The 24,168-nt window shown below is 50.1% G+C and overlaps 1 protein-coding gene and 1 long non-coding RNA gene across 6 annotated transcripts in view; one reads left to right on the top strand and one right to left on the bottom strand.

The window, feature by feature from the left end:
- Nucleotides 1-24,168, top strand: part of Rnft2 (ring finger protein, transmembrane 2) — a 69,123-nt gene that overhangs the window by 30,996 nt on the left and 13,959 nt on the right. The gene's annotated exons all lie outside the window — the stretch shown is intronic.
- On the bottom strand, nt 6,913-16,266 carry LOC120891326 (uncharacterized). Its single transcript, XR_005735702.2, has 3 exons — nt 9,763-16,266; nt 8,480-8,568; nt 6,913-8,341 (listed from the first exon to the last, which is right to left on the bottom strand). It is a non-coding gene; the product is annotated as an uncharacterized LOC120891326 (long non-coding RNA).

A 24,168-nucleotide genomic window follows, 5' to 3' on the forward strand; every position in this document is an offset into this window, starting at 1 on the left:
CCTGCACCGCCGAGGTGTGGGTGACAGTTATTAATGCCTCCCTGGCAACCGTCCAGTTCCATGATTTTGATGATTATTACTTTATTCGGAGAGATTAATGTGCCGGGTCAGAGCACGGTCCAGCCTGGAAGAAACGATGTGAATAGACCCCCCAAGATAAATTGCAGGCGGGGAGAAGGTCCGCAGCCTTTCCTCGCCTGTCTGAGTGCTCTGGAGAGTCCTCATCAATCCTTGTCTAGGAGGAAGAAAGGGACAGGTCTTCATCTGCAGCTGGGCCGGGGCTGCGGGGAGACACATCTGTCAGGGACCCCCTAATAGTTCACAGCACAGCTGCGCTTCCCGGGCCTCTGTGCTGTCCGCTGAGAGGGTGGGCTGGTTTTTAATATTATAATTATGGCCGTGGAAGGGTTTGGTATGGGGGTCTGCTGGATGGCCCTGGCGTGTGAGGCTGGCCGAGCCACCTTGCTTGGGGACTCTGGGAATCTCTTCATTTTCCTCCTTTGCTTAATCTTCCCTCTGCCAAAGACGCCGATTCCCACATGCTTCCCAGCATGAAGGGGGCCGTGGGAGCCTCCCACCCGGACCTCCTAGGAGAGCCAGGCTCTTTGGAAGGCCAAGATGGGTGAGCGATGGCGGCCGCTGATCTTCATCCTCGGTCTCAACCCTACCCTGGCTGGCCGGGTGTCTTGAGCTGCCACTTGTCATTTCAGATGGAAATGACTTTTCTGTCACTCGTACATCTTGGGCTTGTTGGATCTGCCTTCTGCCCCACGCCTCCCTCCGCACCTTGCTCACGTTGGACCTGCAACCCCGGTGACCCGGGGACGTCCCCTACCCCTGCCCCCAGCATCTTCCTTCTCAGGCCTCGGCACTTCCGTGGCCTCTGCCTGGGCAGTCTTCCTCTTGCTGTTCGCTGGGCTGTCCCTGTCACATCATTCAGAGCCTGACTCCAATGTCACCTCCTCGGAGGGCCCCTCCTGTTGAAAGTGGCTTTCCCACCCTGCATTATTCACTGTCACTTCTCCTCCTTCCTTGTGTGTGCCAGTCCCTGATGGGTCTCCGATTGCTCTGTCTTTATTTATCTCCTGTCTCCCCCACCCTGCTGGGAGGTGAATGCAATTTCTAGAGATGTGTTTTTTGTGTCACAATTGGCGGGGAAGTGCATCCGGTATTTATTGGGTAAAGGTCAGGGACGTCGCTACGTGTCCTACCGTGCACAGGACGGTGGCATGGTTGAGAATACGTGGCCCCAAATGTCCGTAGCGTTGAAGTAAAGAAACTGGGTCAAAGGTTGCTGAGGGCCCTGGGACAGCTCCCCTAATAGGGGCTGAATTGTGTCCCTCAAAATTTATGTTATAGTCTGGACCCAAAGTGCCTGATTTCTGTTGTTGTTAATGGGGTTTGAACCCAGAGACGCTTTACCACTGAGCTACATCCCAAGCTCTTTTTTTTTAATTAATTAATTACTAAGTAGCTGAGGCTGGCCTCAAACTAGTGATCCTCTAGCCTTAGCCTCCCAACTCACAGGGATTTCAGGTCTGGGCCACTTTGTCTGGCTGATTATGGCTATATTTAGAAATATGGACATTAAGCAGGTAATGATGTGAAAGGGCAGTTACTAGGGTGGGCCCTCATGGAATATTCCTCTTATGCCAAGAGGACATTTGGACACAGACTTGCATTGATGAAGGTGATATGAAGACACCGTAAGAAGGCGGCCATCCTCCAGCCAAGGGGAGGGGCCTCAGAAGGAACACCTTGACCTTGGGCTTCCGGCCTCTGGCACTTAGTTATGTTGTGAAAGCCACTCAGGCCTCGTTAGGACACCTAATAGTCTAATATACTTCAGACCAGTTCACCCCTAGCTCTCTGCTTTTTGGAAAGCATTCTGTATTGGTTCAGATGTCTTTTTACCACAGTCAAATTATTCATCATTATTTATTTTGTAAATAGGAAACATAATCCTAGGGTTCAAAGTTCAAAACATGGAAAACAGGACATGGTATACAGTCAGAAGTCTTCTTTCCTGCCCCCAGAGGCCCACTTCCCCTTCTAGAGGATAAAACGCTACCCTGAATCTTTCCTAGCTGTGTCACACCTACCTGTGTACACGCAGTGTGCTTCCTGCTCAGCTCACAATCTTCAAATAGGAGCTGTCCACACACAGCCGCAGCTTGCTGGCTTCAGGGACCCATTTCCCCATCCTGGAGAGTGTTCCCCTAACCTGGGGTAATGGTGGAACTGGCTGCTTGGGTCCAGATCCTGTCTGGGAATCCCTTTTCCATTCACCAGCTGTGTGACCTTAGCAAGATCATCTCTCTTCTTTTTGCTTTCATTTTCTCACCTATCAATTGGGATAATAGTAAACACACACACACATACACACACACACACACACATGTCCTTGTATTAACTTTTCAGTGACCTCTAACTTAACAACTTGACTGGAGGTCAAAGGTCTGAAGAGCCAAGTCAAAGCCTTGGCTCATCAGGGAGTGCTCCTATCCGGAGGTTCTAGACTTGAATCCACTCCCAGGCTGCTCAGGTGGTTGACAGAATTTGGTGCGATTCCCGGGGTCATCTGCAGCTCCTGGAAGCTTCTCTCTGATCTTGACACATGACGGTCCAGCCCATCAGATCCTGCCTGTGGTCTCCCTGGTTTCCCCTTCTGCCACCAGCCAGAGAAAACTGTGCTTTTAAAGGGCTCAAGTGATTGGATTAGACCCACCTAGACGACCTCTCTTTTCATGAGCTCAGACTCAACTGACCAGTAACCTTATTGCCATCTATAAAGTCCCTTTGGTCACATGGCCTGTACCATCATCCAGGTGGGCTTTTTCCTTATGGCCACAGTCCTGGGCATTAAGATGGGGGGGTGCCCGTCACACAACCTCAGACAGCATGGTGAGGTGGCCCTCAGTGCTCCTGGTTTACGTACATAACAGCCCTTTTTAAAACAGCTGGGTTTGTATGTCCTGGAAGCCGTTTGGCCTTATTATGGATTTTTTCGTCAGTCCTAGGGATTGAACCCAAGACCTCAAGTGCTAGGCAAGTGCTCTATCACTGGGTTGCATCCCCAGCCCTTTTCATTTCACTTTGAGACAAGGTCTTGCTAAGTTGCCCAGGCTGGCCTCGAACTTGCGATCTTCCTGCCGCAGCCTCCTGAGTAGCTGGGTTTACAGGTGTGTGCCACTACACCCAGGCAAAGATATTTTCACGGATTCCTTTGTGGACACTTGTATGGTTTTGGATTTCGTAGCCCTCTTTGACCCTTTGACTGTGTCTCTCCAGGACTCAGCTTGGATGTCACTTCCCCCTGGATCCCTTTAAGATAATGTGGGTCCCATTCGTGTAAGTTCCTATGAGCTCCTCCTCTCTCCCAGCACTTACCACGCTGCTCTGTAATTATGTGGCCAGACTCTCCCCCACTGGACCATAAGTCTCAGGGGCATTTACAGGTCTGTCTTATTCACTGAGATAGCCCATCCCTTTAAAAAGCCCTTACAGTGACTCTCAGGAGGCTGGCCAAGTTTACTTCAGTCCATGGGACAGATAACACTGAGGCTCAGGGAGGCCAACTAGATTGTCAGGCGTCCCCAGGCCTGCAGATGGCAAAGTAGGATTCAAACCCTAAAGAGCAGCTAATGTCACCTGGCTTTTCTTCCTATTTGTGTATTTACCTACCATCTGAAATATGCCCGTTGCATATGTCATTGATCTTCACAGCAGCACTCTGAGGTAGGTACTGTTATCAGTCCCATGGTACAGATGAGGAAACTGAGCATCCTGAGGAAAGCCACCCGGCTGTAAGCAGCCAGCCAGGGGCCGAGCCCGAGGGTACAGTGTCTACCTGCAGCTGTTCTTGGAGGTGTTGTCCTCTTGTGATTGGATTTCAGCCAAACAGAACAGAAAGCCAGAGACAGGGACACCATTGTTAGCAATACTGACATTACCTGATGTTTGGTGGGTGTTATGCTTTTAGAAAACTTCCTCACTGTCATTGCCAAGAATCTAGAGTGTGTAAGCAGGAGAGAGAGACAAGAAATTAACTCTGGGGCTGGGGATGTGGCTCAAGTGGTAGCGCGCTCGCCTGGCATGCGTGTGGCCCGGGTTCGATCCTCAGCACCACATACCAACAAAGATGTTGTGTCCGCCGAGAACTAAAAAATAAATATTAAAAATTCTCTCTCTCTCTCTCTCTCTCTCTCTCTCTCTCTCTCTCTCTCTCTCTCCTCTCTCTCTCAAAAAAAAAAAAAAAAAAAAGAAATTAACTCTGGTGGCTTGGTGGGGTCCCAGAAAGGACACACATTCTGAAATTAAACTTAGGTTCGAATTCTAAATCCACCCCGATCTGCCTCTGGGATTAACCCCACTGAGCCTCAGTGTTCCCATGTTTAGAGTGGGCCTAGCAGGACTGACCTCTGCACACCGACATGGGGATTAACTACCCCGGGTCAAGTGCTGGAGGGTTAGGTGATTATGGTTGTTCTAGGGAAGTCGGAAGCACTAGCCATCTGTGTGTAAATCAAGCAAGAAAGTCCTAATCTAACCAGAATCAGGGTGGAATGAAAGAAAATTCATTGACCTGTAATTCTGGGGCTGTCAGGAGATGTTCCGAGCCATTTTATAAGAAAATGTTCTGTGGTCACATAATGGAGAGATGCTCTGTACCTCATCCCCCCTCTCACATTATCATAGGGAAGACTTCAAGAAGTCCTGCAATCCATCATGCCCTTGGTTCTCCCTGACATTTTCCCAGCTTCTCAACCAGGGAACCCTTTTCCTGAGTGGCACAGGACACACTGTGCTCCAGAATCTAGATCAGGGATCTGCAAACTACACTCTGTGGCCCACTACTTGTTTTTGTAAATAAAGTTTTATTGGGACACACTCAGCGCCCATTCACTAATGTATTGTCTGTGGCTGCTGTTGAGCTACCATGGCAGAGTTGAGGAGAGGTGACAGAGATTGAAAAATTGAAAGAAATCCAAAATATTTATCGTCTGCTCCTTCAAGGAAAAATTTGCTGACTTTGAAGTTAATGTGAAGAGGGAGATCATGTGGTGTGGCCACAAGCCAGAGGATGCTGGGGGCTTCCCGGAGGGAGCTGGAAGAGGCTGAGTCTCCAGAGGGAGCGTGACCCAGTCAACACCTTGATTTTTTAAAAAATATTTATTTATTTATTAGTTGTAGTTGAACATAATGCCTCTATTTCGTTTATTTTTATGTGGTGCTGAGGATCGAACCCAGGACCCCGCCTGTGCGAGGCGAGCATTCTACCACTGAGCCACAACCCCAGCCCCTCAACACCTTGATTTTGAAACTGATCTCAGAACTCTGGCCTCCCAGCTGAGAGAGTGAATGTCTCTTGTGTTGTTACAGTTTGTGGTGCTTTGTTAATAGCAGTCACCAAAAACTGATAACAGGTGATTATGCCACTGTAGGTATCAGAGAAGGAACTTGTCCATCTCTTGCCAGCGATACCCATAGCAGCAGAGGAGTCATCTGGCCGTATGGGCCCCAGTGGAGAGAGTGACGCCCTGGGGTGCGCTGCCACCACCTGTCTCTTGGGTAGTGCTTTATCCTCATTCCCCGGCTTTTAGTTGGCTTTTTCGCTGCTGTGACTAAAGGGTCTCACCAGAACAACTACAGAGGAGGAAGAGCTTATTGGAGGCTCACGGTTTCAGAGGTCTCAGTCCAGAGAAGGCCAGCTCCATTTCTCCAGCCTAGAGCTGAAGCTGAACATCATGGCGGAGCTTGTGGCAGAGGACAGGGCTCCCACCATGGTGATCAGGAAGCAGAGAGAGGTCTCCACTGGCCAGGTACAAATATAGACCCCCAAAGCCACGCCCCAATCCCCGCCTCCTCCAGCCACACCCACCTCTTCAGTGACACTCACTTAATCCCTATCAGGGGATTAAATCACTGGTTGGGTCTAGAGTCTTACAACCCAGTTATTTCTCCCCTGAACCTTCCTGCATGGTCTTACATGTGAGCTTCTGGGGGACACCTCGAATCCAAACCATAACACCCTCCTTGTTCCATTTGTCCCTGGTCGGTCACCTGTATAAATCTGAGATTTTTCATTTCTAGATTACTTTGTAATATTTTTAAGCTATAAAATATTACAAACGTGCTGAAAAGGATAGATAATAGATCTCTGTACCTATAACTCTTGTTGTTCTTACCCACATTTCCTCTTTTAAAGAGCTTAAACCCCACCCAACTGGCCTCACTGTATTAATTGTTAATTAATACAGTTAATACCACCTGTATTAATTGTTTCCCTTCGGTATTAATTAGGGGAAACCACGTACTGTTGCCAAAGAACATCAGAGTCTCAATGGCAGAGGCCAGTGCTTTACTGCCTTGTCACCATAGTCTAGTGCAAGTCAGCCAAGATGCTCCAACTGCTCCATGCAGTCATTTAGGGATCCAGGCTTCCCTAGGGAGTGAAACCACCATCCCCTAGGACTCCCCTGGGACCCTGTTTTTCAAATTTAAATGTACATAAAAATCATCTGGTGAGCTGTTCACACTGATTCCTGGGCCTCCCTCTGCAATTCTGATTTCTAACAAACTCCCTGGTGATGCTGATATAACTGGCCCATGGGCCACACTTTGAGTCGAAAGGGACATAGGAAGCTTCACACCAAGGAGGGCAATAAGGAAGGGGAACTCAGAGGAGTGCCTGGAAAGTTTTAGGCACCAGGAAGTAAGGCAGATCCACTGCACCCTCGATCCCCTGTTGCCCAGGACTCAGTTAGGAGGCCTCACCTAACAGCACGGCAATCTGGGAGACTCTTGCCCTCCTGAGGCCTGAGGGCCTGGGGAAACTGCTTGGGATTTGAGGAATTTAATGGCAGTATCTCTGCCACATCCTCTGAAATGTACTTATTCTCTCTCCCACCCTAGAGGTCACCACTTTAGTTTATTTGCTACACATGTATATCCATAAACAAGATACAGTATGTTTTCCGACATAACAGATTAACACCAGTGATACTGAGTGCACATCATTTTGCAACATTACATTGTATTTTCGAAGTTTGTGTTCATCTGCACCACTCCAAGTGTGTCCCCTGAACTGGCGATCTCAGCATCATCCGGCAACTTGTTAAAAATTCACAGACTCTGCCCCAGATGACCTGAGTCAGCGACTCAAGGGCTGAGGCCTGGCCCTGGGCTTTAACAAACACTCTGGATGATCTGATGCATACCAGTGATCATCACCCACATGGGTAGCTCTAAGTCTCCACTTATTCTTTTTTTAAGGGTCATATTTCCCATGGTCTAGCCATCCAGTCCCCTAGTCCCTACTATGAGCTGTTAGACTCTTTCTTTAGTGTTTTACTATTTATCATGAACAGTACAATAACGAACATCTCTGCACACATACACAGAAGTTTCTCTAATAACCATCTAGAAATGGAACTGCTAGATTTTAGGATGGACTGCTTTCAGCTTTACCCAGAATCCTCAGCCCTGGGGAGGTCCCTTGCTGTTTGATGTGTGCTTGCCTGGCCGAGGCAGCCGACCTCCCTGGGAATGCCCCTCACCTGCCTGCACCAGGCAGCTCCTCCAGAGAAGCGGAACCAGTAGAACACGTGCACCTAAGAAGTTTATTTCAAGGAGTTGGCTTGCATGATGGCAGGGCCGGCTGGGATCTCAGGCAGGTGCTGCTGCTGCAGCCTGAAGCAGAATTTTCTCTTCCAAGGAAAAACATCTCAGTCTTGCTCTTAAGGTTTTTCAGTGGATTAGATGAGGCCCACCCAGATGATAGAAGACAAACTCTGTTACTTAAGGTACCTGACTATAGATGTTCACCACACCCACAAGACACCCTTCTGGCCAGACTTAGATTAGTGTCGGGCCTGGCAAGCTGAATTGGCTCAGAAACCTAACCCTCTCAGTCCCCCATCCAACCAGGTGCCATCTTTGAGGTCAAAGCCAGTGTTTTACAATGTCAAGAACATATCCAGTCCAGTTATCAACATCTTAAAAATCTAAAGTGGTTGTTGAGTTAGAGCAAAAACCATTTGATCTTCCTCCTCCTAGCTACTGCTATGTGGAGCTGCATTAGCAGATTTCCCGTTAGCCTTTGTGTCCTGGAACGAACTCCCCTGAAGCAGGATGTATTTTCCTTTGACCAGGCTTTTGGATTCTGCATGCTTCTGTCCTATTAAGATTTTTGCGTTCGTTGGAATGCGTGTTCCTCCATCTCTGGAGGTGACGTCCCCAGAATTGCTCTCATTGCTTCCACTCATTTCCTTGGCTACTGCTCAGTCACCTTAGCCGCCTAGCAGACCAGACTGTCCTCTTGCAGCTGGTGCCAATGGACCTAAGCAAAAGTCAGAATTCTTACTTTGAAAGAGGAAGGGAAGAAGGGATGTTAAGAGGCACCAGCGGTCTCTATCCCCAGATGTTTGTTTATCCCTCATATATAGATGAAAGACCTAGGCTCAGCAAGGCATCTTACCTTACCCAGGGTTACACAGCAAGTCTGTGTTGGAGCAATGAATTGAAAGGCCAAGTCTTTCAGATGCCACAGGAGATGCCCCCCGGAGCCTACAGCAAAAATAGAATAATAAATGTTATGTGTAATACAGAACGTAATGACAGGGAGTTAATGCGCCTAGCACTGTCCTGACTCTATTGACTTATTTCATCCTCGTAGCGTTCTACAAGGTAGATACTCATATTTACCACCATTTTGCCAGATGAAGAAACTGAGGCACAGAGAAGGTAGGTGACTTGCCAAATTTAGTAAATAAGTGGCAGGGCTGGGAGTTGAATTCTGGCTTCTAGTTCCAGAACCCACAATCTTTCTGGGGCAGGGGCAGGGCTTCATGCATGCTAGGAGAGTGCTCTACCACTGAGTGATGTCCCCAGACCCTTTTTCTTTATTTTTAAGTTTTGAGACAGGGTCTTGCTGAGTTGCTGAGGCTGGCCCCAAACTTGCAATCCTCCTGCCTCAGCCTCCAGGGTTGCTGGGGTTACAGGCATGGGCCCCTGTGCCCTGCCAGAATGAACATCCTTAACCACTGCCCAGCTGCTGCCTCTCCCCACCTGCATGCTGCTGCCCAGCTGCCACAACTGCAGTGACAGCGTGACTGCTCCACACCACAGGACACATCAGAACCATGCCCTGCCAACCAGGCACCGCCCGCTCCAGCTTGGCCCCCTCTGACCCACAGCCTCTTTCTTCAGCCACCCAGCACCCCCTTCTCTGTCTCTGGGGACAACACATTTTTTTTGTTGTTCTTGTTTTGTTTTCTTTCCTTCACTCCGTTTCCTGGAAGACTCTCAAAGGCCACATTCTACCGCCAAGGGACCTGGCAGGGACAGGGCCCCACGGGCACCTGGGATTTCCTGAACCCCAGCCTCCACGGGTGTGTAGGAGGCCGCGTTCCTTATTTATTGGACTCGTCCTGCCCAGCTCCACACCCCCCAAGCTGTTGTTCCCCGCTGGGGAAGATGAAAAACGGCCCCAGACAATGGGAGACAAGGCACGCCACATGGCCCCCGCAGTTTAATTTCCTTTAATTCATTTTATATTGAACCAAATGATACTGTTTGTTTTTAATGGCAAACACTCAGCGCGGAGGAGGGGCGGCCAGGCCTCCTCCTGGGGAAATTAGGAACACAGCTGCTATTGCGAATCCGCACTCCCCCTCCTGCCCCCCAACCTCCACCCCACTCCTGTCCCCATCGCGGGGCCTCTGGAAATCCATTTCCAGGTTGAAAGATGATCACTTTTACCAGCTCGGATGGTCGCTGTCCAGAGAAGGGCCTGGCTCCACCCCAGCTGCCGTCACCTCCGGGAACCTTCCCATGTGGGCCTGCCTTCCCTGGGAGAGCCTGAGTACCTGGGAATGGGGGCTGTGGCTTCTCCTGGAGAAGCACCCAGCCCAGGCAGGACCCATCCAGTGCCCTCTCCCAGGAATGGGAGAGCACAGAGCTGGGTGCACTGAGAACCAAGCGCCTCCACTCCTTCTGCTTGGGAAGCGCACAGGCCAGGGCCCGAGTCTTGCTTCACCAGAATCCACATTTTAACTCCATCCCCAGGGAACCAGGTGCTCAGGAAAGCTGGGGAAGCAGAGCACAGAGGTGAGGTTTTGAACTTCTGCTCTGAGGAGTCTGGAATTCTCTTCCTGTGGCCAAGAGGTGTGGTGCTTCTTTGAAGCCTCAGATAATCCAGAACCTTCCAAAGGCCCCTTATGCTGAAGTAGGTGGGCGTCTGGTGCAGTTCTTGTGGATAAAGGGAACTTGAAAGAGGAGCTGGCCCCGGGAAAGGCTGCTGCAGGCCTTGGCCCGCCTGTGGCTTTGGTGGGGGCCAAGCCAAGATGATGAACACCCAACTTGGACACCCTGGAGACCTGGCCCGTTCCTCAAAGACCAGGATACACCCCCACCCTCATGTTTGCAGCCTCTTAGACCCAGAAAGACCTGCTCCACGGATGAGGAAGCCGAGGCCCTGCAGTGACTGCTTCCAGGTCACGTGGTACATCCTCTCCTGTACTTGAGATGTTTACTGGATCCTAGCAGAGTGCCAGGCACTGTGCCAGAGGGTACTGCCCAGACCCAGGACTCAGCCCAAAACACTCACTGGGAGGCACATAGGGAAGCAGTAACCCCAGGGCCTTCTGGGAAAACAGAGGGACCTCTATGCCAGACCCCAGCTAGGCCTCTCTAGTGAAGGTGACATCCAAAATGAATGTTGAAGCATGACAGAGGTGATCCAGGCCATGCAAGGCCAGAAAGGGATACCAAGGAGAGGGTCAGCCAGAGCCGTGGCATGGAGGTGGGCAGCAGCTTGGTGTGTGCGTTTCTCCAGAGAACTCTAGAACATCACATTCCCTGGAGACAAGCCCCATGCGGGCAAAAATGATGTCTGTTGTGTGTCTGCTACACATAGGGACACAGCCGCTGTGCAGTGACCGCAGGGTGAGTGGATGTCAGGAGTTGATGTGAACCTGCGTCCTGGGCAGGACAGGGAGGCCCAAGTCTTTGGCTTCCAGGTCCTACGTTTCCAGCCACATTGTGGGTGCATGGTGGCCACCAGCTCTCTATCCTGGGTGGGCAGGGATTTGTTAGCCAGCTTAAGTGCGCTCCTTCAGACGAATGATTAGGGAGGCTGCCCAGCTCCACAGGGCAGCCCCAGGGATGTCCACTCCACCCCCTGTCCTGGGCAGCCCTGGAGTCATGCCTGGCTAGTGCTCTGCGGTGGCCTCTTGTTGGCTTCCGCTGCTTGAGTGGACGGGATGGCCCTGCTGCCATGTTTTCCAATGTTCCTCCTCCCCTTGGGGGCAGGGGGCAGGGAGGAAAGGGAGTCAGCATTGAGACTGGTCTCAGGGAGCCTTGAAGCCTAAAAGATTCCGTCCATTATGGATTGAAAAGGGCTCCGGGTCTGTTTGAGTTCTGCCATTTCCATGAGGATTCCCTCTGGCCAGATACCCCCATCACTCTGTGTCTCACCTCCTGTGTCAGAAGAGAACCAACTAATCCTTGTCTCCCCTCAGGATTTGGGGGACAATTTTTAGGTGAACTAAAACATAAGTTCGGGCAGCAGAGGTAGAGGAGCTCTCGGCCATTCTGGGCACATGTAGACACTCATGTTTGTTTCTTCCTCCTGTGCCTTCTGCACGGCCCTCCCGGGCAAAGCCAGGCCTTGCTCCTGCCCCGCCCCGTGAGCCACCCGCTGAGGCCTGGCCAGCTTCTAATTCTTCTCAGGATCCAGAAGTACCATGTTTGGAATTTTGAATGAGTCAAAGAAAGAAGAACATGTTTTGCTTACTAAGTGCCCAGCCCCGGGCAGACTTGTCCCCATAACTGCATACCCTTGGGTGCACAGTTCATGGCATCCAGCTCCCTTGCCTCCTCTGAAGACATGATTGTTGATGCAGGTTGAGGAAATACCTGGATCCAGAAGTGTTTCTAATTTCAGGGGTTTTTTAGATTTTGCAATATTCACAGAGATTTGACCAGTTGAACATCCCTCATCAGAAAAATCCAAAACCCTAAATTCTCCAAAATCTATACAGTTCAAAAAGTTTCAGATTTTAGAGCATTTTGGGTTTCAGGTTTTCAGATTAGGGATGCTCAATCTATCAGTGATTTGGGAGGGTTAGCACTAGAGATTTCAGTTCCTGCTGAATCTTAGCTTAGGGTGTGACCTTGCTCTAACTTCAAGGGGCAGAGAGAGGTGGGGAGAGGGAATGAAAGATCTAGGACCCAGGGAGTCCACCCCTAGGACAGAGACTTGTTCCCTTCTGTGTCCCCACTCTTGGTTCAAAAATACATGCTGAGTGACTGGGACAGATGCAGAGGCAGGGGTGCTAAGGAAAGGAGGAGGTGCCGTCTGTTCGCCTATGGACTTGACCAGGTCACTGCAATCCCCCAGGGCTTGGAATTATCAAGCATGGAGAGAAGAGTTGCCTGCTCTGGCTGAGGCAGGGGTAGGTGCCCTGGATCTAGGGCTGTTCCTAACATAAGAGGAAGAAGGCAACATCCTGAGAGTTTCAGGACTGTGACAGCCTGCAGCCTTCTGGCACCTGCCCACCTGCCCTGTCCCTGGCCTCTCCTTCCAGCCTGACCTCCATCGGTCACTCAACACTCATTTACAGTTTCTCTCAACCCCCCTCCAACCCCAAATTGTGCTCTTGTTCTGTCGCCCCCAGGCTTTGCTCCCCTTACCAGGAACACCATCTCCCCAACCCCAAGCCTGTCTGCTCTCTCTCAGGTTCCTGTTTAGACACCACTTCCACTGGGAAGCCTCCGCCTTTCCCTGGCCCCAGGTGGGGCTGGGTGGCTCACCAGTGTGCTCCCACAGCCCCCGGGCTGCTTCTGTTCTGAATGCATCACAGGGTGTTGTGATGGCTGGTTTCTCTCCCCCACTAGACTTCACACCCACTAAAGAGGAATCCAGTCTCTTGCATTTCATTTCATCTCTGGCATAGCCCACAGCACCGGAAGTCATGAGAACCTTGCGAAGGCACGTTTTCTGAGGCAGGCAGTGTGGTGGTGTTTGGGAAGGGCTGCTAGGCTCAGTCAAGCAGGTTTCGTCTCAGCTGCTCTGTGAATTAGCCATGGGCCTTGGGTGAACCTCAGTTTTCTCGTCTGTGTGATGGGGATACTAACTACACCATTGTCAGGATTCAGCAAGATCATGTCAGTCAGAGCCTTTTGATCACTGCAGCTCAGTAAGTAGTAGCCAGAGTCCATTATTTAGTGAAAATAACAAAGTAAATAGAGGAAGGGGAACTGGGAGGAAGTTGCCACCCTTCCCGTCATTCCCTAGGAGTAGAGGATAGTAATTGTCACTGCTACATTACAGAAGCCAGTCACTCTGCACTTGTTCCATGCTGGCACTGTCCTGGGCTCTTTGATTCATCCATCTAGCTGCTGATTCATTCAACCAGTGTTTTTTTTTTTTGTTTGTTTGTTTGTTTTTGACTCCCTACTCTGTGCCAGGCTCAGGACTATGTCCTGGAATCTAGTAGTGAGTGAGCAGATTATCTGCTCTCAAGGGACTTACACACATAAGATACTGAAATAAATAAGCACCGTGTCCAGTGGTAAAAAATAAAACAGGAAATGCTGAGGTTGAGGCTACTTTTTCAATAGTGATCAAGGAAGGTCATTGGGATGGTGACATTCATCCACAGTGGTGCCCTTGTCTATATGGTTCACAGTGCTGGGATCTAGACCACCAGGAACAGAGGCACCCCCTGCCCTCTGAATCTCTCTGTCCTTCCCTGCACCTTGTCCCCTAGTGCTTGAAGAGGCCGCCAGCCTCTTCTCTTCTGGAGAAGACCTGCCGGTGCTGGGCAGTTGCAGCGCAGAGCATTTGTGCCTACAACTGTAGCTGACATGGGGACATGTAAGCACATCCATCCACCTGGGACTAGGACAGAGGGAAGAGGCCGCCTTTCCACAGCTAACAGGGTCCCAGGCCACTTGGGGCTTAATCATCAACATCTTATAATTGGGCCTCTCCAGGGTCCTGGGAGCAGGGCCCTGTTGCAAGGAGGCTCCTGGAACACAGTTGCTGGGGCACGTGGCCTGGGCCTTTCTGTTCATGGGGCCGAGGCGCTCAGATCAAGGGAACTGTGGCCAATGAAACTGGGCCTCACCTGCTGCTGCTGCTGCTGCTGAGCAGATCTCTACTCACGTCCTGGCAACTCCTGGGGAGCCTCACTCCAGCCCCAGGGACAGATGTCAGCTGGTCCCCAGGGTCAAGCACCAGGAGACATCACCGCCACTGGTATGCTTTCTGGCCTCCTCATCGTGGGCATGGGAGCCAGAAGAGCAGAGAAAGGACTTTTGAAGGAAAGTGTTTTTTTGGGTTTTTTTTTCACATTTTTCACAACTCTAGGCTTTGCTCCTGAGGCTGACGTGCTTGTACGTGAGAAGATCCACACTGACATCAGAGAGACATGGATTCAGGTCCCACAAACTTCTCTGAAACTGAGCCTGTTTCCCTCACTTACAAATTGGGTTCATAATTTTCCCCCTGCCTCACCAGGCAATTACAGTCAATTTTTAAAATGAGCAAGCAAATTTTCAGCTTGTGGCTTTTTAAAAATAACAGTTGTAAAAAACAATAACAAACAGCCATGTCCCCAGCGCAACATGCGAAGGCCTTGGCCATCCCGAGCACGGCTCTTAGGTTCCATCCATCTCCTTCCCTCCCTCTGCCCTACAAGAGTTTTGGGGTTGCCGTCCCCTTGTTTCCCTTGTGTCTGCTTTTGTGTGGTTTTTATATCTCCCTCCTTGCTGAGCTGTCAGTCATAAGTGTAACAGGCACAGGCAACGAAAACCTTCTCCCTTCTACACCTGATACCCTTCAAGTTCCTCCTCTCAGCTACCAAGCAGACACACTGCTAGTTGGGAAACGAGAGCATCAAGCTTGTCAGTACTGTAGCAGACTTACAGTTAATAGGCTCTGAGCAAGCACCAGGGGGACTTTACCGTGAGTCAAGTACCTGTGCCACGGGGCTTGCACTTCCTAGAAAGTATGGAATAGGCCCACACTTTACACTCAAAACAGGGTTTGGATGTCACACTGCCCATCAGTCTGAGCCAACAGGTTTCTGCTTTTGCTCCAAAAATATACTGGATGACAGGCACTGCAGAGACATGGGGGAAAGATGGTGAGTGAACCAGACCAACTGAAGCAGAAGAGGTCTCTGCTCTCATTTGATTGGGCAGATCACCATGAAACACAAGCACAAATCATGAAATTACAATAAGCGCTAGGAAGAAAATAAAATAACTCACAGACAATGCATTTAGGTCAACTGGAAAGGCTTTCTCTATGGAAATAATATTTGAGCTGAAACTAGGACTCCCTCACCATCTGACTTGGGGGAAAATAAATGTAGTTTTCTGATCTGCAAAAGGCGGTTGGTAATAGTCCTAGCTTTGCTGTTCTTGTCAGGCCAGGAATGTTCTCAGCACAGCCACTCAGTGCTCTTTCCCCCCTTTCCCTGATGTCCCCGGCACTCCTGGCAGTGTGTTGGGGTGAGCAGTTAAAAGAGGGGAGATCTGCCAGCAAGTGAATCGAATCGTGAGGCCCTCTAATAGCGTCTCACCCGACCTCCTCTGACTGGGTTTGATGACTGAGCCTGGGGGAAGGAGGGAGGGAGGGAGGGAGGATGTTAGTCCCCCTGTTCCTGGGAAAGGGCCATTGTGGAGTAGTATAGTGGAGTAGGAAGGTCCTGTAGGGTCAAGTAAACGTGGTCCCGTCCCCTCTCTGAGCCTTCTCTCCATATAATACGGTGTCTCGCGACAGTCACTGTGAACAGAAAGTGCCCGGCCAGCAAGGCCATCATCACTGCTCCCACCAAGGCCAGGAGGAACGGGGGCAAAGGGGCAGGGGCCTGGGGCACAGCGAGCGAGAAGAACGCCAGTCCCTGTGCCACGCGGCCCTGGCCGGGTAACGGGGCAGATCCCTTCGCCCCCTGAGCCTCGCGGAGGTCGCTGTCCGCCGAGGCCAAGAACCGGGGCCTGGGAACCGGCACCAGGGCTCCGGGAGCCCGGCCGCAGTCGGCAGCGCGCACAGCCGGGCGGCCCGGGCGCGGGGCTGTGACCTCATCGGCCGGCGCCGTCCCGCGGGGCCATGAGATCATGAGATGCCGGCGCTCGCCGAGGAGTCGATTTGCTAGGAGCGCGGGGACAGCCGGCCGCCCGCCAGGGTGATCTCATCGGGGCCCGGGGGGAGGAGGCAGGCGGCCCGGCCCGCCTGCGCCGCCCAGAGGGGGATTGATGGCCGCCGCTGCCCGGTGACGTCACCCACAGCGCCCGTTGCCGGGCAACGCGCGCCGCCGGCCCCGCCCCTCTCTGGCCCCGCCCCCCGCCAGGCTCTAGACTCGTCCTTTTTCCTTTCTTCTTTCCCCCCTCGTTTTGCAATGAAGTATGTGCTGTAAAACGCTCTGACTACATGTGTATGCAGCCTCCCAGATAAAGGTATCCACTGCGCTGTCCAATAGTAAATAGAAATTTAAGGCAAGCCACACAGTCACTTGAAATGTTCCAGGAGACACATTAAGCAAAAAAGGAACAGGTGACATTCATTTTGATTTTTTTTAAACTAACCCTAATAGGTTCAAAATAGCTTCACCGTGTAATCTATTTAAAAATGCAACGAGGTATTTTACCTCTGTATTGCTGCTTTTCTAACACGTTGGGATTCCCTGGGTAGTGGAGATTATCAGTACATCTCAGTTCTGAGTAGCCACATTGTGAGTGCTCAATGATCGCACGTGATGAGTGGACACTGTATTGGACTCTGCAAATGTAGAACATTTGCAGCACTCACCAGGCTCCTTTGTTCCAGCTTCCCCTCACCGAGGGCACCCATGGTTCTGAATCTTATCCACCCTCTTCAGTTCTCCATCTCTCTCTTTCCAAACCTTGTATCTTTTCTCTCTCTCCCCCTGCATCTTACTGATCTACTAGGGCCTTCACTTCCCTGTTTTTCACAGGGCTTAAAGCATCGGATGGGAAATCAGACAGGATTTAAATCCTGGCTCTACTGCTGTCTAGCAACTTGAGACCACACACCTCACCTCTTTGAGCCTTTTGTTCGCCTGTTAACTGGTGCCAATAATAACAGTGTCCATCTCTTCCGGTGCTCAGAGTTTGGGGCCAGAATGCAGCCATTAAGTTCTACAGAGAAACTCTCAATGCCAGACTGTAAGCCAGCCAAGCCTTCTTGTTCTGTTCATTTCTCTCTTCTTAGAGGGCTGTCATTGGTCTAGCCTCTGCCTCTCTATTCTTCCCTCCCCTGCCTCTGTGTTTGAGCTTCTCATCTGAGAAATGGAAGTTGATCCTAACTACCCACAAGAGCCATCTGATTGCAAATGGCCCATGGTATGTGCTTAATAGTTGCCTTCTTGCCATACCCCTGCACCCTTCCTTCTCTCCTCGTCTGCATTGCTGGGTGCCATTGTATCGAGGCTCTATGCTTTTCTTCTGCCACAGCCCGTTTCCCCTTCTGTTTCTCGCTCCCTTCCTGCGCTCCTCCCTAGCAACCTTTCTTGTCAACAGTTCTTTCCATCAACACCTTCCCCCCCACCACCCCGTGCCACTCTTGGTCACACTGCTCAGAAGTGGTTCTGAGTCCCCAGTCCCCGCCCCAGCCTTCTCCGAATGGAGAAGACCTGCCGGTGCCCGCTGGCCCCTGCTGGTGGGATCAGCCTCTCGGAGGTCGCGCTGGGGCTGTTTTGTCTAGAGGGGCGCTGTCAGCGATAGCCCCCCCCCTCCCCGCGCGCGGCCCCACAATTCCAACAGGCCCGCAGGCCGCCTTCCCAGGAAAACATTCCCGGAAAGCAAGCCTTTGTTTTGGGCCCCTCGCGCCAGCCCAGCCCAGCCCAGTGCCCCAATTTCAGGGATTTCGTCCCCAGCGGCAGTCGGGAGCTAAAGGAGCCGTCCAAGGGAAGGACAGCAACGAGGGAAAGTCTCCGTGGAGACCGAGGGACTCCTCTGGCCCGGGAGGCTGGAAGCCTTGTTTTCCCCACATTCAAGGCAGGTCGGCCGCGGCCGTGCGCCAGCCTGGTCCAGCAGAGCTGTCCATCCTCCTTTGCGGGACACCCCTGACCTCGGGGGCCCGCCCCGTCCTTCCTGGTAGGTCTGATGGGACTGTCAGTCACGGGTCCCGCCCACTGTATGGGGTATGTGACCAGGACCGGCCAATCAGAGAACCTCATGACCAAATTTGGCTCAGAGTTGGGTTCCAAAGCAGAGGCTTGACTCCAAGGGCCATCCAAGCTTGCCGTTCAGTTTGACAAATGGGCCCAAGGAAAACAGAAAATTCCCTCTTTCTAAGGGGCTGCCATTTTCATGACAGATACAGGTGCATCCTGCCCTTTTAGCTGTGTCAGCTGGAGCAGGTTACCTAACCACTCTGGGCTTCCATCTTCTCACCCGTAAACTGGGATTTTCAATAGCACCTACTTGATCATGTGTGCCCACCAGTGATCATGATTGCCAACCAGTGATCGTTGGTGCCCGTCACATACATAACCTGATCAGAGTTCAGTCATCTTCATCGTCATCACCTACAGAGAGCTAGGTCCTGGGAGAAAGAGAAGGAAGAGAAGGAGTGATGGATTTATAGCAACAGACATGTGTACATTGTGTCATCTCCTGGGGTACCTGAAACCAGATCTGTCCCTGCCTCCCCAGTTTTTGACCTAATGCATTTCCTTCTTTGAAGGAAGCTAACTTCAAGTTAGCATTCTGTCACAACCAAAACTGACCCGAGTAGTTGTGTTAAGAGTGTATGGAAGCCCACAGTGTCAGAGCTGAGTCCACACCCCATCATCCAGAACAGAAGAACACTGAGACCCAGGGAGGAGAGAACAATTTGCCCAGGGTCACAGAGCCACTGAGAATGCACCCCTCACTCTCTGACTCCAAACGGTACTTTTAACACTGTTTTTACATTATCAGCAATGACATAGAAAAATCAATTCTTTCCCACTCTGCCTTCTTGGGCCTCTGCCATTCCCTTTAAGCAGGCTTAATTCAGTTCATCTGAAGGATATTTTATACTTGCCAGACTGCTAGTGGTACTACAGCCAGCGCTCACTGAGCCCTTACCACGTGCCAGGTGCTGAACTCAACGTTTCACAGGCATTAGCTCATTTATCCTCCCATGACCCCCAGGGGCCGGGGCCACCATCAGCCCCATATAACCAATGAGGAAAGGGAGGCATACACGGATGAAGTAACTCGCCCCAGGGAACTCAGTGAGAGGCAGAATCCAGCTTCAAACCCAAGCCATCTGATTCCAAAGTTCACGCCCCTCTCCCTGCTTGGAAAGGCAGAGTCGAGACTCGCACCCACATCCAATACCACAGTCCTTCCTTCCTTCTACACTGCACATCCTTCCCATGGTATTGTTTACCTAGCTTTGTGTCCTTAACAAGGGACTTAACTTCTCTGTGTCTTATGCCCTTCAGTAAAATGGGGATAACAGAGTGATCGCTCCGATCTATAAGTCCTTGTGAGGATTAAATGAGTTGATACACAGTGCTTGTATTAACACCTGCTGGGGGACCAGCCCTCCATGGTATTAGCTCCAGCTTACAGATGTGGGCACAGAGCCACACCAGTGCATTCAGTATATGTGCAGTGAGCACCCCTTTGGATGCCCAAGCCCTCTTCCAGATTCTGCTGACAGAAATGGCACTGCCAAAGGACACCGAGCCCCCACATTTTGGGATATAACAGTGAAACACAGACACTGTTCAGCGACAGATGCAATAGGAAATGAGACCAGCATGCAGAGTGGGGTGTGTGTGACAGATGTGGGGCATGTGCTCTACAGCCTGCACCTTATTTATTTTGGACCTGTTTTGTCTCATCTCTAAAATAAGGTGGTGACAACAGAATACCCACGTGCCTGGATCACCACAAGGCTCAGCTCCAGCCGTGTCATGCATGGTGCCCTCCCTGTGAACTCGTGTTTAGATTTGCTCCCTTATTTAATCCTATGATCACCCTGGTGAGTGGGATCCAGGTTGCAAGGGCTCATGGTTAAATTTTCAGGAAATCTGCGTGCAGTTGTTAAACTCTTAGCACCTTAAAATTGGCCTTGTGGGAGTATTCACACCACAGATCGGCAAACAGATCAGGGCCTTTCCCCCTCCCCAGAGAGCTGGGTAGCCAGCACACCATGGTAGGCATGTGTGTGTGTGCATGTATATATATATATTTAACCCCATGGATAGATGAAGAAACTGAGGTTCAGAGAAGTTCAATTATTGTCCCAAATCAACCAGTTTAGCAGGTGGCAGATCTGAGCTTGGAATCCCACATCCCGGGCCACTAACCACTGTGCAGCCCTGTGTACCAAAAAGATTCGTCAACAGGCAAAACTTTATAAATATTCATTACTGAGCCTGATACAGAGGGGGACAAAAGGCTCAAGGCTTTCATTACTCCCCGTGAATTCCTCCCTGTGAAAGCAGCTAACAAGGATCTGATTAGGTCTCTTCTCTCTTCCTCTCCACCCCCATAATTTTTCCCATCATTTTTCCCAGCTAGGTGCATTATTCTCAGAGCCCCCTCCTCTGTTCCTGTCTCTGTCTCCCGGCATCCCACTCTCCCTCATTACCACTGCCTTCTGCGCCAGCCTCTGTTGTTTCCGAGTTTCCCATTTCACTTCTGTCCCGCCCCCAGCCTGGCAGCGAGGAAGTCAAAATAGAATCCGCCTTCCCCACTCAACTGTTGCTGCCCCCCTGTTGGAATCCGAGCCCAGAACCTCTGCGCCCCAGCCAGGCTTGCAACAATTGCCACTGTTCCTCCCGCACACACGGGTGACAGGCAGGCCAGACAGCTCACGCTCGGATCGCTTCCCTTGTTCTCTGACACCCCAGAGAAACCACACGTTCCGTTTGATGGTCCTCAGAAATAACACGCTTAAGAAACCAGGAATTATAAAACTGCTTAATTACGGAGAGATGGTTTCACTGGGATATGCCCAGTTTTCCCTGGTGGTTTGATCTCTCTCTCTCTCAAAGTGGCCCACCCCACCCCACCAGCAGCTAATTGCTACTTTTAACATGGTGTCACGTAGGCACTCACTCCCTTAATTTTATTTTCTGTGACATTGGTGCTTGCTTATAAAGTAGCATTCTCTCTTTGATGTTCCAAACTCTCCTTTGCCAGTGTTTCAGCTTTCCTTCACTGTCTGCAAACTATAGGAAGTTGGCATAAGTAATGGGGGTGGAATCTTCAGCTTTGGAGGACCCTGGTTATTAAATGAGCACCTATTATGGGAATAGATGCTGGGGATATATCCAGAGCCAAAAATCCTTTCCTGTTCTGAGGAGAGGGAAGGAAGGGAGCTTCATTGGTTGGGAAGGAGAGAGGGGAGGAAAGGAAGGAAGAAAGGATGAATGTATGGACAGATGGGTGATTGGGTGGATGAGTGGTTGGGTGGATGGATGGATAGATGGATTGATGGATGGATGGATGGACAGACGTTGGAGCTGCTGTGCCACTGTCCATGTAAATGGATGGATGGATGGATGGGTGGTTGGTTGGATGAATGGATGGGTAGATGGAAAAATGAGTGGATGGATGGATGGATGGATGATGGATGGTTGGATAAATGGATGGATGGATGGATGGATGGATGGATGGATGGATGGATGGATGGATAAATGGATGAACAGACAGATGATTAGGTGGATGCAAGTATACAATGAAAAAGAGGAGGGAGGAAAAGAAGAGAAAAGAAAGAATTCCCCAGAGGTGCACTGAATTCAGGGTGGAGTGGCCAACAGGTTAATGTTGGAAGTTAGGTGAGACTGGGTTGCTGGTCCAGGATCAGATGGAACAATCAGGAGGTGAGAGATCTTAGAAAAGAGCAATTTGGGAGACATGGAGAATGCCTAGGGCAGCTGAAGTTGGGAATTCAGGAAAAGAAAGATCAAAACAGGAAAACAAAGTTCAAAGTGAGAGCTTGGGACCAACTCTCAGGCTGTGGAAGGTTCAGGTAGACATCGCCATCCTTGGAGCTGCTGTTCCACTGTCCGTGTAAAACAAACATGGCGGCCACCCACACCTGTTCTCCCATCTCCGCCTCCCACAACATCCCTCCAGGAATGTTTCTAGGGGAAAGGGGCTGGTGGGAGAGAAAGGCGCTTTGGGAAACTCTGACTTTCCAACAGAGAAGCAATCAGTTGCAAAGATAAAGACGAGTGGATCCCTTTCTTGGTCCTTGGCATGTGTGATACATCTTCCAGGGGTCCCCTCCTGAGTGGCCTGTGCCCAACCATCAAGATGGATCTAAAGAGGTAGATATAAAGCAACGTGTTTTTATAATCTTTCCTCCTTTAATTTAAATAAACAGAAAAAAGCAGAAAAACAGAAAGATGAGTATTTTTTTATGTTCACCATTTTTCCACTTGGAACTATAAAATAAGCATTTCTCCAGGTCAATAGATAACAGTTATCAGGATGGTTTCTTTTCTTTTCTTTTTGGTGCCAGGGATTGAACTCAGGGGCACTCAACCCCTGAGCCACATCCCCAGCCCTATTTGGCATTTTATTTAGAGACAGGGTCTTACTGAGTTGCTTAGGGCTTCACTAAGTTGCTGAGGCTGGCTTTGAACTTGAGATCCTCCTGCCTCAGCCTCCCGAGCCACTGGGATGTTGGGCATGCCACCACCGTGCCCAGCAGGATGGTTTCTTTTTTTAACTTGTAATTTGAAATAACTAGATTTAGAAAAGTTCTAAAAGCTGTGCTGAGAGTCCAAGTATCCTTCATCCAGCTTCCTCAAGTGTTAACATCCAATGTGACCATGGAACAGTTAACCAAGCCAGAAAAATGGGCATCAGTCCTGTTATCGTTCTCCAACCTGCACAACCTATCGAGATGCTATTGGTTGCCTAGTGAGCGCCTTTTTTTCCTGGTCCAGGATTGAGTCCAAGATCCCGTGTGCCTTTCTTAGTCTCCTATCTGACCATTTTTTGGTCTTTCCTTTGTCTTTGATCAGAGATGAATGTGAAGATGGTCGTATAGTTCCTCTGTGGACTGTGCCTCATTTGAACTTGTCCCTTGTTCTCTGATGATTAGATGGAGGTTACATATTTTGGATGTGAGTCCCACAGAAGGGTGCCATGTTTTGCCTGCGCATCCTATCAGAGAGTTCAGGACGTCACTAGGACTATTACCATGGATATTAACCTTGACTCCTTGGTTAATGTGGTGTGTAGTGAGAGTGGTATGTTTGCTTTCTTTACTATAAAGCTGCTATTTTTCAGGATGATTTTTTTAATGACTGTCTGGTTTTCCATTATAGCTCTCTAATATAATCAGACCGACCGTCTTTTTAAGCATTTTTGTTTGTGACTTTTTTGCCGTTGTAACAAAGAATGCTGTGGCAACCATTCCCCAGGGTACGTCTTTCCGTGTTTCCTTAATTATTTTATCCATATAATTGCTGGAGCAAAAAATGACTCACATTTTGGGGGCTGGGGCTGTAGCTCAGTGGCAGAGCGTTTGGCTAGCACGTGTGTGGCTCTGGGTTTGATCCTTAGCACCACATAAAAATAAACAAAATAAAGGCATGCTATCCATCTACAAGGACAAAAAAAGTTGTTGTTTTTTTAAGTTACTTATACCAGGCACAGTGGCACATACCTGTCATCCCAGTGGCTCAAGTGGCTGAGACAGGTGGATCGCAAGTTCAAAGCCAGGTTCAGTACTGAGCAACTCAGTGAGACCCTGTCTCTAAATAAAATACAAAATAGTGCTGGGGATCTGGCTCAGTGGTTGAGGTCCCCTGAGTTCAAACCCCAGTACCTCCCCCCCAAAAAAGTTACTTACATTTTTAAGACTGTGGATGCCTGGGGTAGGGTTACATGCTTATTTTTATGGTTTTTTTTTTTTGTTATCAACTGTATTAAAGTATAACTTAAATATATACAACAAGATGCATAGATTTCAGGCATATGTTTCTGTGAGTTGTAGCAAATGCATACACCCGTATCACCACCATCCCAATCAACACGTAGGATATTTCTACTTTCCAAAATGCCCTGGTGCCTGCTGGGCATCCTCCCAACCCTCCCTCCAGGAAGCCATAGGTCTGACTTCTCTCACCCCAGGTGAGTGTTACCTCTTCTTGGACTTTATACAAACCAGAA

This window comes from Ictidomys tridecemlineatus, chromosome 2, assembly GCF_052094955.1.
Source record: "Ictidomys tridecemlineatus isolate mIctTri1 chromosome 2, mIctTri1.hap1, whole genome shotgun sequence".
NCBI classification, from domain to species: domain Eukaryota; kingdom Metazoa; phylum Chordata; class Mammalia; order Rodentia; family Sciuridae; genus Ictidomys; species Ictidomys tridecemlineatus.